The following is a 13,648-nucleotide window of genomic DNA, read 5'->3' on the forward strand; positions in this document are numbered from 1 at the left end:
TGCATAACAACTATTGGAGAAGTTCAATTGTTTCGGAACTGTCAACATTTATTCAATTGCAGAAAGGAATTCCAGCAAACTTAACCTTGTCTATAACCATTTCAAAAGAAGGAAATCCTGGAATTTATCATCATTTGTTCTGAGACTTACCAAAATAAGTAGACAAATAAATAACTAACCAAGTGATATTATAATTTTGAGTTTGTTCCTCGGAGACAAAATAAATTCGGAAATTCTTTGAAATGCTCAGCAGGTCAACCACATCTATGTAATGAGAAAAACAGTTCTTTAAGGTCAATAACATTTCTGATCTTCAAAGGCAGCCCCGATGGTGATAAGTATAGATATTTAAAATTTGGTAGTATTGAAACCTTGTGCTATTTGGAAATGTTTTATTAATTTACCTCTTTAAGAAAATAAATTGTAAAAAAAACTTTATGTATTTAGACTTTAGAGATAGTGTGGAAACAGCCCACCAAATCCAACCTGACCAACAATCGCCATACACTAACCCCATCTTACACACTAAGGACAATTTTACAATTATTTTTACCAGCTAATTAGCCTACAAAACTCTACTTCTTTGCAGCAAGGAAACCAGAGAAAACCCACGCAATCACAGGGAGAACGTCCCCGTAGTCAGGATCGAACCTGGGTCTCTGGTGCTGTAAAGCCCTGGTCCCACTTTCCCGAGTTACTCACGAATTCTCCCGAGTTTTCCCCTTGATTCAAACTCAGAGATGCCAGCCTTAGGTACTCGGGGCTATTTTTTAAAAAACTCGTGGACATTTTTCAACATGCTGAAAAAACGCCCCGACTTACCCGATGCCCCGAGTACCTACGGCTGGCATTACGAGCCGCTACGAAATATCTACGGACGCCTACGGATGTCTGTGGAATTCTCTGCCTCAGAGGGCGGTGGAGGCAGGTTCTCTGGATGCTTTCAAGAGAGAGCTAGATAGGGCTCTTAAAAATAGCGGAGTCAGGGGATATGGGGAGAAGGCAGGAACGGGGTACTGATTGGGGATGATCAGCCATGATCACATTGAATGGCGGTGCTGGCTCGAAGGGCCAAATAGCCTACTCCTGCACCCATTGTCTATTGCCTACGGCCTCCTACGGACTCGCTACGGACATTTGAATCGAGGGGAAAACTCAGGAGAATTTGTGAGTATCTCGGGAAAGTGGGACAGGGGCTTAAGGCAACAATTCAGCCCCTCTGTCTTTGGAAAAAATGCAGTGGTACCTTAGAAAAGGGTCAATGTGTGTTTCACTGGCATGTTATCAGTGCTGAAGGTACACTGTTGGACAGTTATAGTTTCTGTGTATATTAGTTCCATAGAAAAACTAATAAAACAACTCAGATTTTAGTCAAAATACTAAGTGCTATGATATGACAAGCATCCATGCTTTTACTATCTATGTACAATTTTGGGGTATTCAAAAATATGACAGGGAACTGCACACAAATTAACAAATGTAGAATTGTACAGCACAGAAACGGGTCCTTCAGCCCACATTACCTGTGCCAAAAACACATGGCCAAAAAGTAAATTAAGTGGTCCCCTTTGCTTTAATGGACTGTGTTCGAAAGGTATATCCAACGTATTATCCTGCAACAATGTTGACTCATCGTGTTTAGAATTTGCAGTAGATTATTAAAACCAGTTAGAAATAAATGACAGTTGCAGTTTGTTGACATGTACATTTGCAGTTTTCACAGGTTTGATATTTTATTTATATGACTAAATGTTCTGTTTCCTAAAGACAACCTACAAATAAATTCAATTTTAGCATTCAGATGTGCCACACAATATTATGCAACCTAGTAAAGTATTATTTGCATAGGTTGAATGCCACATTACTACAGACCATGAATAGGTCTGCAGAAGAGAACGGACAACATTAACTTAGATATGATTCTGTGCGTTTGGAAGAGAAATCCTGTTTTCCAAATACAAAAGCATATTAACAAACTGAAGAAGTGTACATGAACATGTATATTACATACAAGAATATAGTGTGTATGTATTTTTAAGACGGAATTGTGTATGTATTTTTAAGACGGAATTGTGCATGTATTTTTAAGAAAGGTCTTATGTATATTGTTAAGAAGGACGTGAGTGTTTCCTCTCTCTGTCTATCTCTCTTTGTTTTCTCTTTTTCTCTCTCTCTACTAAGGGCTCATCAGCCTTGTTGAGATATCCGTGATTTGTCGGGTTGAGATACGGGGGTTGAGGTGTGTGTTTGGCTTATTGAGACATCCGAAGAATTGTCGGGTTGAGAAATAAGTGACGTTGTATATTACAGTATTAAGAAGTCTGCCAAGTTGAAAGAAACTGGGGTCTCGGTTAGCGGGTCTGCTTCGTTGAGACACTTGGGTCGTATATTAAAGAGTTAAAAAGTCAGCCAAATTGAGAAACTGGGGTCTCATTTAGTGGGTCAGCCTGGTTGATATATTTGGGACGATTCGGAATTAAGAAGTCTGTTTTCTCTCTCTCTCTCTCTTTCTATCTATCTATGGGGAATGTTATGGATACCGGTCCTATATATGTGTTATTTGAATCCTATGTATAATAAGAAATTTAGAATGTTAAGTTACAGATTGACCAAACGGTTACGGGATGATGCCTGGCCTGTAGGGGGCACATGGAATGTCGAGACAATTAAAAAAGCAGAGGTGTTGATATGGGAAAGGAAGACAGGAACCCACTAGAAAGCCGATTTCAAATAGACTTTAGATGTTTGGATCTAGTAATTGAAGTTTGAAATTAGCTACAATTGGGTAACTAACTAATTATATGCTTTAATTTCAGGTCATCCAAGTAAGATTATTTTATATTTGTTTCAGAATGCTTCAATCTATGATAACTGAAAATTTCATTCAGTTCTCTTAATTTTTAAGAAGGTTATGGGCTTTTGACGGTCCATGATCACAGTTTTTTGTTATGTCCATAGAAAATCAATAGGGAACAGGATGCTAATTTCCGAGTATGAAAATGGCCATAATTTTTTTGTTACTTGAGATATGAAAGTGAATTAGGTGTCAAATTAAACTTATTGTTATGCTTTATCTGATGGGATAAATTGCAGATTTGATTTTTTTTAAATCTCACAATTTTGTAACTTTGCTAGATAGAGTTAAGAAACTAGGATAGCACTAGGAAAGGATGGAAATTATTGCAACTAGAATGCCAGTGGGCAGAGGAACAAGAGAATAGAATTAAAAGACAGACAGGAGGTGAGAAACAAGTGATGGTTAGTAAAAATAAACCCAGTACTGGTAAATCCTCTGGAGGAGACTTCATGTCTGGCACGACGACCCTATTTGGTAATGAAAATGTGGAGGAGTTAGATAATCTTGAGAGATGTCTACCAGTAGCAATGGCATCTTTACCTGGGACAGTTCCATCAGTAACATCCCTATAACTTGAAGTTCTGACCTTACAAAGCTCTCCAGGATTGGGAGCACGGGAATGCCTTTCTGTGCGTAATTTGTTTAAGGCATTGATGTTACCAGAACAGCTGATCATTATTAAATGTACTGCACACACTGGTGCTGGGGACTCTATAGCAAAAGGTAATGGGTTGCTGATAGTGTATCCAAACAGTGCAGCCTGTACATCCAAATGCATAGTGACAGCAGCTAAACAGATGCTAGCAAATAGAACGGTCCTGCCAGATATGAGGGAGGTATGTACATTACAGAGGGACGCCTCTTGTATATAATAATAACTATGGAAACAAAAGGGCTGTGCCATTGATTCAGCACACCCCGCTTGGACAAGTTGGTGTATACGATACATTTTTACCCGTCTTACCCATGCTGGTAAGGAGGGAATGATAGGATAACAAAGGAAATGTGGTGGCAGGCCTCTGAATGTAAAATTTGCCAATGAAACAATCCAGGCAAACTAATTAGGATACTCTCAGGGGTGAAGCCAATGCCATCACGATCGGTTGAAGGCATACAGGTTGATTTTATTGAAATGCCAAAGGCCCAGTGTTATAAATATTGCGTAGTGATTTTAGATTTATTTAGTAGGTGGAGTGAAGCTCTACCAACCACCAATAATAAGGAAAATTTGCACATTTTAATATCTGACAGCAATTCACTGTGTACACCACCCACAGGTATCTGGGATGGTGGAAAGAGTCAATGGGGATTGCAAAACAAAATTACCCCGGAGGTAAATCCTTTTTCTGACAAGCAACTCTGTTATAAAAAATTGGGGACTAATTGCCAGGTTATTTCCAGTCTCAGCTGATAGAATCCTTGTTATGTCCCAAACTAGGCAATTGAATCAATGTGGATTCCCAGCCTGAAAGTATATTTAGGGTTTATATATAAGTACTGATGAGGGATGGAGTAGGATGAAGGGCTTTGGATTTCTGGCATTGTGGCTATTTCCAGGGACCTTTCTACAGATCGGAAAGGTTGTACCCCAGCAGCACAGGAACATTATCCCCACAGAGGTTTGCCAGTGCTGTTGGGAGAATTTAAACTAGCTTGGCAGGGGGATGGGAACAAAAGGAAATTTAAGAAGGAAAGTTGGAAAATAAAGATTAGAAAACTGGAAAGCAAAATAAATAGGCAGTGGAAACAAAAAACAAGTAGTAAATTAGGTTGGAGTATATAAAAATGAGGAAAAATAAGGCAATGTACTTAATTGCGTACGGCATTGCAATAAGGTAGATAAATTAACAGCACAAATAAAATGTAAATGCAATAGTAAAACACAAAGTGCTGGAGTAACTCAACGGGCCAGGCAGCATCTGTGGAGGAAATCGATAGAGGATTTGGGCCTACTTTTCTCTAATAGAAATTGTGTAAGGAAAAATTAAATAAAGGCAAAAGAATCAACAAATTTTGTCAAGGGTTTGGCAGTACATTAAATCTCTTTGTGGACATTTTGTTGGGAATTCATCCCCTCTGCAATGTGGAAATGTAGTGTATTCATTAAGTACAACATAATTAAAAAATAGATGCAGATATTGATAAATAGATAAAGCATGAAGTACTATCATCTACATATATAGGATCGACAAAAATGAATGATCAGTTATAGGTGAAGGACAAATTTGTAGAATATATATACACAATGGTTTTCAGAACTATGATGTTGAGGATCCAGCTAAGGAAAAGCTTATTGTTGAATTGAGTATTGTACACTAAGGGGATTGATTAATAGTCTTGTTTTAAAGACACTTTTAGGGAAAATTCCACATAGGATGGTGGAATTATACATTGAGTTTGATGTGGGTTAATACAAAACTGGGCTCTCAAATCGAAATAAAAGGATTTATGAAGTTATGAGCAGTGGGATGGCTGACAAGCTACATTAGAAAGCTTGATGATGGATATGCAATGGCTATCATTCAAATAAATGATTTATATAATTCCTCTAAAGCATCAAAACCCAAGAAATGTGATTTGTTTTTGAATGCCAGGAGAAAATAAAGGAAGAGGCTTATAGTATTGCTAGGAATAGCAGTAGGCCTAAAATTGTGTGTTTTAGAACAATCAAATGAGAACTAAGAAATTTAAAAAAAAAAAGAAAAAGGGAAAGTAAATTACAAAGAGATGTCTATGAAGATGAAATATTATATACTGCTGGTAAAACAATGTTTTTGTATATGTACTGCTTGTAAAACAATGTTTTTTGTATGTGGAATGTGTGAAATTCGAAGCAATGAGCAAAGTTGTGTGTCACTTTTTAAGAAGTTGTCCTTTAAAATGCAAATCTACAAAGTTTATGGTGTGTCCGTTAAGAAACAGGCATGAATGGGGTGCGGTTGGTTATAAATCTTTTGAACCAAGTTTAAAAAAGACTCATCCCGATTAAAGTGTTAAATGAGATTGGAAATGTCAAAATTACAGAGAAAAGAAAATGTATTATTGATTACTGATTCTGAATGAGTTCTTTTGGAAAAGATTGTTTTGATATGATAACAGAGGTTGTCTTTTAAAATGTAAATGAAGCAAGATTACTGTTTTCAAGCAAACAAAAAGATGTTGCTGTAGCATGTGCTGTGTGAGAGAAATGAAGGTAGATGAAAAATTGTCTGATGACTTACAAAAGGAGGTTTGAAGGAACTCACAATGAGGGATAAAAGGTGAGAAGATAAAGTAGATTGGGGAAGAGAACATATTTGGAGAATTGAATATTTAGGTGGGGAGAGCCTCTTCGGGTATAATCGGATTAAAGAATAAATTCACAAGGAAGTGTTAGGAAGGAACATGAAGGATCAAAAGTAGACAAAAGTGCTGGTGAAACTAAGCTGGTGAACAAGATTTACAACTTTTTATTGCCCCTGGAGAGTGGGGGGAAGCCACCAACAGGCCCTGTGCAATTAACTAATTATGTATGGTCGGCAATTAACCCATGTCTTGCCAGATCTACATTCCCAGGTTGGAGGAGCTTTGCTGGGAGCCATAAAAGCTATACGATGGGGGTGCTGGGACAAGAAGAAATTGAGACTGTTGAAAGAAACAACGAAGTGTTGCTAACAACATGAACTGCTGTAAAGATTGAAGATCATCATCGCTGGATACATTTGATTGACTGTGAACAGTTTGTGGAAACCAGGACGATGGGCTATTGATGTTCCTTTATTCTGGGGTGGCCCAGCCCACATGGACTGAACTTTCGTCAGAATGGCAAACTTGCAGACTAACCCACATTTAAAGGATGGTACACACCTCCTTTTAAACAAGATTGAAGTCAAACATGACAAGCGCAGCAAAGATACCCTGACTACAGACAGTAAGAGGTCTGCAAAGGCCAGTTAAATCTACCTGTTTTTGCCACAACCAAGGCACTGGTGTATTTTAAGGAAACAGTATATTTGTGACAGGGCATTGTTATGTTGCAAATGCAGTGCCACACAAGAGAAGCATGAACCAGTTACACCAGCACACAGGGAATTCCAAATGAAGCCGAATAAAGGCTGAGCAATTTTTATGATCCTTTTCCTGTCCTATGGTAGTAAGTGTCACGTCCGGGGGAGGTTGGTGGCCATTTAAAATGTTTGGAGGGACTTGTGAAACGATTGTCCACTATGAATTGATTGGGTTACTAGTGTACTATTAATTTGTCTGATGAGATGCTTATGGTCTTTCGTATGTACTCAGGAAGGACTGTAGTTGTTATCAAAATTTTGATAAAAGGATGGAATGATGAAGCCGAGTTTTAGTTAAAAATATAAGAAGATATTAAATTGGTTTCTGGGCTAGCTTACAGCTTATATTTAGTGTCAAATTAGGCTTGCCTTAGGTTGTGGGTGTGTGAGATAATAAATCCTATAACATTGTCTCCCAAGTGACAGGCAGAGAGAGGAGCTAAAGATATCTTTGAAGTAGAGATCAAATGACCAATGTTTATGGGGAGGAGGCAATAAAGGAAGAGCGGAATAGGCAGTCACATCTTTGTAAACAGATGGCCTATGTTTAGGAGGGACCAAGTGACAAGGGAACACCAGGAAAGTGGAGATCAAATGACCAATGTTTATGGGGGAGGAGGTGATAGAGGAAGAAAGACATAGGTGGTCACATCTTTGAAGCAAGAGGCAATAAACCAGATGTCCTATGTTTAAGAGGGACCAAGTGACAAAAGAAAACCAGGGGAGTGGAAATAAAATGATAAAGCAGATGGTCAATGTTTTTAGTATATCTTGTACCATGTAAACAAAAGGCCTTTGATGTGATGCAATCTGTGGAAACCTTTTCCTGTACCTCTGACATGATTAATGTCTGTGGAAGGTGTTAAGGGGAAAAAACCCTATTTAAGGCAATGTAATTCTGTTGTTCAGAGAAGAGGACCGGGGACAGTTGAGTGTCTACATTGGTCACTTAGCTGGAATCCTCGCTCCCTTCCATCGGCCGATGTTAAGTAAAGTTTTGAACTGGTCTACCAAACCGTTTGTGTGGTGTCTGTTTATTAAGAAGCGAACCTGGTTTAGTAGTTAAAATAAGTAGCTTTTTCAATAGGACTCAAGAAATTCATTGCAAATTATCTGTAAAACCTCAAGAATTTTCATAATCTTTCACCATTAAATCAATCTTCAATGTTGCAAGTAAAAGACCAGATTGTGTTTGCTTTCCGATACAGAAAGGGCAAACAAAAAATAAAATTTGTGCTTCCCTTAGCAGGAGAAGGAATGTTGTCATTAATTACTTAAATGAGCATGATATTCACACTTGTTTCCAAACTCTTGACTTGTATAACTCTGTCTAAACATTCCATTTATTGAACAGGCATCTGGAAGAATGTGGGGCTTCCTAATAATGATGTTATTTCTTGCACAATGGTCAATTTCTTATTCTAATTGCTGTTGGCCATTACCTCTCTTTCCATAGCTGATTAGTTCCAGGAGTTAGACACAGATACTGGCATAACTCAGCAGGTCAGGCAGCATCTCTGGAGAAAAAGGATGGATGATGTTTTGGGTTGGGACCTTTCTTCAGATCCGATCTGAAACGTCACCCATTATTTTTTTCCCCTCCAGTAATTTGCGTCTATCTTTGGTATAAACCAGCATCTGCAGTTCTTTGTTTCTAATGGTTTCAGTAGTTACCAGAATAAAAATGTCATACCTCCTGTATTGACGTGCAGTTCTGGAAGAAAATTACAAAACAATGACGATTGTGGCAAATTAAATCCTCAAGGTTAAGGTTTTTAAGATTGATAAGCAAATGCATTCATTTCATTACGATGAACTTCCAAGCATCTTCAAACACTACCAAACGAGTCATTTGAAACCCAAGAAGCATTTGTTGACACCTTATGGGAAATCACATCTGAATGCCTAATTTCTTTTGAGAGTCCACCCAACTTTGATATATTAAATCCAAAACATTACATGTAAAGAATCAATTTCCCTCAAAATGTGGAATATACAAGCATGTGTTCAAAAGGCTGTTGTCATAGCAGTTTATTTTTAAATAAACTGTTAAGATTCACCACATTTCAAAGATTAGAGATAATGTTATCATATGCTTATAACAATTTTGATATGAATCATCAACAACGCACAGAATATTCAATCTTCACGCCACAATTTTGGTTGTAATAACATTTACTATTGTCTTAAATACAATTTTCAACAAGAAAATAGAAATTAGCTATTGGAAAATATAGTTTTTTTTAGATCAGAACTCACTTTTAAAATTTGAGGATTAAGAGAGTCAATGTCTACACATAACCAAAACAAATATTTATTTTGGACAACAAAATAAAAATATTGACATTCAATAATTTATACCTTACTTTGAAGTTTATTCACAAGTACAATTGTTGAAATTAATTCATGAGTGAAATCATTGTTGTAGGAGAATACAAGTGTGGATTGCTACATTTTAAAATAGTATAAAATGAACATGAATAATTTCCACCTTCCCTCAAGATTACTAAATAATTAGCTCTAAAGCCTCTGGTGAATGTTTTTTAACGGTTTACATCTGACACTGTGGCACCTTATGTTTTACCTTCTGATTTTCATTTTCTACTGAAAACAGTTCCATTGGCCATGATCAAAAAATGTTAAATTGAAGTGTGACAATTAAAAGAATAATGCAAGTAATTTAAACATTTCAAACAAAGGAATGTCATGTAAATGTTTGGTCATGTCGAAAAATCAATACTTTCATTGGCTAAGTAGATTAATAGAGGAACTGTTGATGCTGGTTTTTAAAAAAGACACAAAGTGCTGGAGTAACTCAGCAGGTCAAGTGGCATCTCTGTAGAACACAGACACAGACACAGTGTGATTTCGAGTCAGGAATTTTCTTCAGACTGAAGAAGATTTCAAACCCAAAACTTCACCTTCCCATGTTCTCCAGAGATGATGCCTAACCCGCTGAGTTACTTCAGCATTGTAGTTAATATTAATACGCCAGTTCAAACCAAAGATCAGAGCCTTGTTCAACATTTGGGCTGTTTATTTGCTACTTTTTGCTTAATAATCACTCTCGCGAGAGATATATGTGCAACAGATATATAAACCAAATGTCAAAGAAATTAGAAATCCAAAATTAATGAAATTAATCCAGGAAGACAGGCAGCAGTTGTGGGAGGGATTAACATCTTAAGTTAATGATGCTATTGAGTATTTTTGAGTATTTCCAGCATTTACTATTCTTAGACACCAAATATAAATTGGTTCTATTGAATATATTCATTAGCTTGGTGTTTAATGTTATATTAAAAGAGATGGATTTTAAAAATATTTAACTTCTACGATACATAAAATGGAGCGAATAAAACCCACCTTATCTAACAATAAATTATATGAGATCAATTGGAGACCTAGAACTTCAGAAATTCACCACTCCTCCGACATTCTAAGTATCAAGAACACCACGATTTTGATGTGGGTAAATGAACAATATCTTGGGAGGTAGAAATCCATTCTTGGTCGCATGTACTAAATACGGAATATAATAATGTAGTGAAATTTGGCTTACTGAATTTTGGCAGCAGAGTACAAGTATGTATACCTATATTTTGTCTTTAGCATGAGGAAATTCGACTCTTTTGTCTTTCCTGTGTAAATTCGCAGTTTACACTACGCAGCTGGGTTTAGTTAAATCTGATCTGATAGGCAAAACAACTCGATTTAAAAGACTTGTAAATTCAGTCACTCATTTACTTATAAGCATTTCACATTTGACTTCAGAAAAAAAGAGGCTTGCGTGCCAAAGGTTAGTTAGTGCATACTGTATCAAACGCCACAGGACTGTTAAATTTTGCCTATATTTTTTTTTGGTTTGCAGTAATTATCAACAATTAAGTGCAATACAATATAAGGATGCCTGGCCTACAGAAAACAGCAGGGTATTGCAATACTCCTGGAGGATTGAAAGGGTACTGGAATAAAAACTGCACAGTAATATTTTCAAGTCCTCTGTAACCATCACAATAAGTTTACACTTGGTGCCATCATTGCATTCATTCACAAATCCATTTTGCCCAAACTGCACGAAGTGTTTGCTAACAACATGAACTGCTGTAAAGATTGAAGATCATCATCGCTGGATACATTTGATTGACTGTGAACAGTTTGTGGAAACCAGGACGATGGGCTATTGATGTTCCTTTATTCTGGGGTGGCCCAGCCCACATGGACTGAACTTTCGTCCGTTGAATGGCAAACTTGCAGACACTAACCCACATTTAAAGGATGGTACACACCTCCTTTTAACAAGATTGAAGTCAAAAATAAAAGATACCCTGACTACAGACAGTAAGAGGTCTGCAAAGGCCAGTTAAATCTACCTGTTTTTGCCACAACCAAGGCACTGGTGTATTTTAAAGGAAACAGTATATTTGTGACAGGGCATGTTATGTTGCAAATTTAACCAGTTACACCAGCACACAGGGAAATCCAAATGAAGCCGAATAAAGGCTGAGCAATTTTTATGATCCTTTTCCTGTCCTATGGTAGTAAGGTCCGGGGGAGGTTGGTGGCCATTTAAAATGTTTGGAGGGACTTGTGAAACGATTGTCCACTATGAATTGATTGGGTTACTAGTGTACTATTAATTTGTCTGATGAGATGCTTATGGTCTTTCGTATGTACTCAGGAAGGACTGTAGTTGTTATCAAAATTTTGATAAAAGGATGGAATGATGAAGCCGAGTTTTAGTTAAAAATATAAGAAGATATTAAATTGGTTTCTGGGCTAGCTTACAGCTTATATTTAGTGTCAAGTTAGGCTTGCCTTAGGTTGTGGGTGTGTGAGATAATAAATCCTATAACATTGTCTCCCAAGTGACAGGCAGAGAGAGGAGCTAAAGATATCTTTGAAGTAGAGATCAAATGACCAATGTTTATGGGGAGGAGGCAATAAAGGAAGAGCGGAATAGCCAGTCACATCTTTGTAAACAGATGGCCTATGTTTAGGAGGGACCAAGTGACAAGGGAACACCAGGAAAGTGGAGACCAAATGACCAATGTTTATGGGGGAGGAGGTGATAGAGGAAGAAAGACATAGGTGGTCACATCTTTGAAGCAAGAGGCAATAAACCAGATGTCCTATGTTTAAGAGGGACCAAGTGACAAAAGAAAACCAGGGGAGTGGAAATAAAATGATAAAGCAGATGGTCAATGTTTTTAGTATATCTTGTACCATGTAAACAAAAGGCCTTTGATGTGATGCAATCTGTGGAAACCTTTTCCTGTACCTCTGACATGATTAATGTCTGTGGAAGGTGTTAAGGGGAAAAAACCCTATTTAAGGCAATGTACTTCTGTTGTTCAGAGAAGAGGACCAGGGACAGTTGAGTGTCTACATTGGTCACTTAGCTGGAATCCTCGCTCCCTTCCATCGGCCGATGTTAAGTAAAGTTTTGAACTGGTCTACCAAACCGTTTGTGTGGTGTGTCTGTTTATTAAGAAGCGAACCTGGTTTAAGTAGTTAAAAATAAGTACTTTTTCAATAGGACTCAAGAAATTCATTGCAAATTATCTGTAAAACCTCAAGAATTTTCATAATATTTCACCATTAAATCAATCTTCAATGTTGCAAGTAAAAGACCAGATTGTGTTTGCTTTCCGATACAGAAAGGGCAAACAAAAAATAAAATTTGTGCTTCCCTTAGCAGGAGAAGGAATGTTGTCATTAATTACTTAAATGAGCATGATATTCACACTTGTTTCCAAACTCTTGACTTGTATAACTCTGTCTAAACATTCCATTTATTGAACTGGCATCTGGAATAATGTGGGGCTTCCTAATAATGATGTTATTTCTTGCACAATGGTCAATTTCTTATTCTAATTGCTGTTGTTCATTACCTCTCTTTCCATAGCTGATTAGTTCCAGGAGTTAGACACAGATACTGGCGTAACTCAGCAGGTCAGGCAGCATCTCTGGAGAAAAAGGATGGATGATGTTTTGGGTTGGGACCTTTCTTCAGATCCGATCTGAAACGTCACCCATTATTTTTTTCCCCTCCAGTAATTTGCGTCTATCTTTGGTATAAACCAGCATCTGCAGTTCTTTGTTTCTACTGGTTTCAGTAGTTACCAGAATAAAAATGTCATACCTCCTGTATTGACGTGCAGTTCTGGAAGAAAATTACAAAACAATGACGATTGTGGCAAATTAAATCCTCAAGGTTAAGGTTTTTAAGATTGATAAGCAAATGCATTCATTTCATTACGATGAACTTCCAAGCATCTTCAAACACTACCAAACGAGTCATTTGAAACCCAAGAAGCATTTGTTGACACCTTATGGGAAATCACATCTGAATGCCTAATTTCTTTTGAGAGTCCACCCAACTTTGCTATATATTAAATCCAAAACATTACATGTAAAGAATCAATTTCCCTCAAAATGTGGAATACAAGCATAATATTTCAAAAGGCTGTTGTCATAGCAGTTTATTTTTAAATAAACCGTTAAGATTCACCACATTTCAAAGATTAGAGATAATGTTATCATATGCTTATAACAATTTTGATATGAATCATCAACAACGCACAGAATATTCAATCTTCACGCCACAATTTTGGTTGTAATAACATTTACTATTGTCTTAAATACAATTTTCAACAAGAAAATAGAAATTAGCTATTGGAAAATATAGTTTTTTTTAGATCAGAACTCACTTTTAAAATTTGAGGATAAAGAGAGTCAATGT

The sequence above is a fragment of the Leucoraja erinacea genome, chromosome 6, assembly GCF_028641065.1.
Source record: "Leucoraja erinacea ecotype New England chromosome 6, Leri_hhj_1, whole genome shotgun sequence".
In the NCBI taxonomy this organism is placed as follows: Eukaryota; Metazoa; Chordata; class Chondrichthyes; order Rajiformes; family Rajidae; genus Leucoraja; species Leucoraja erinaceus.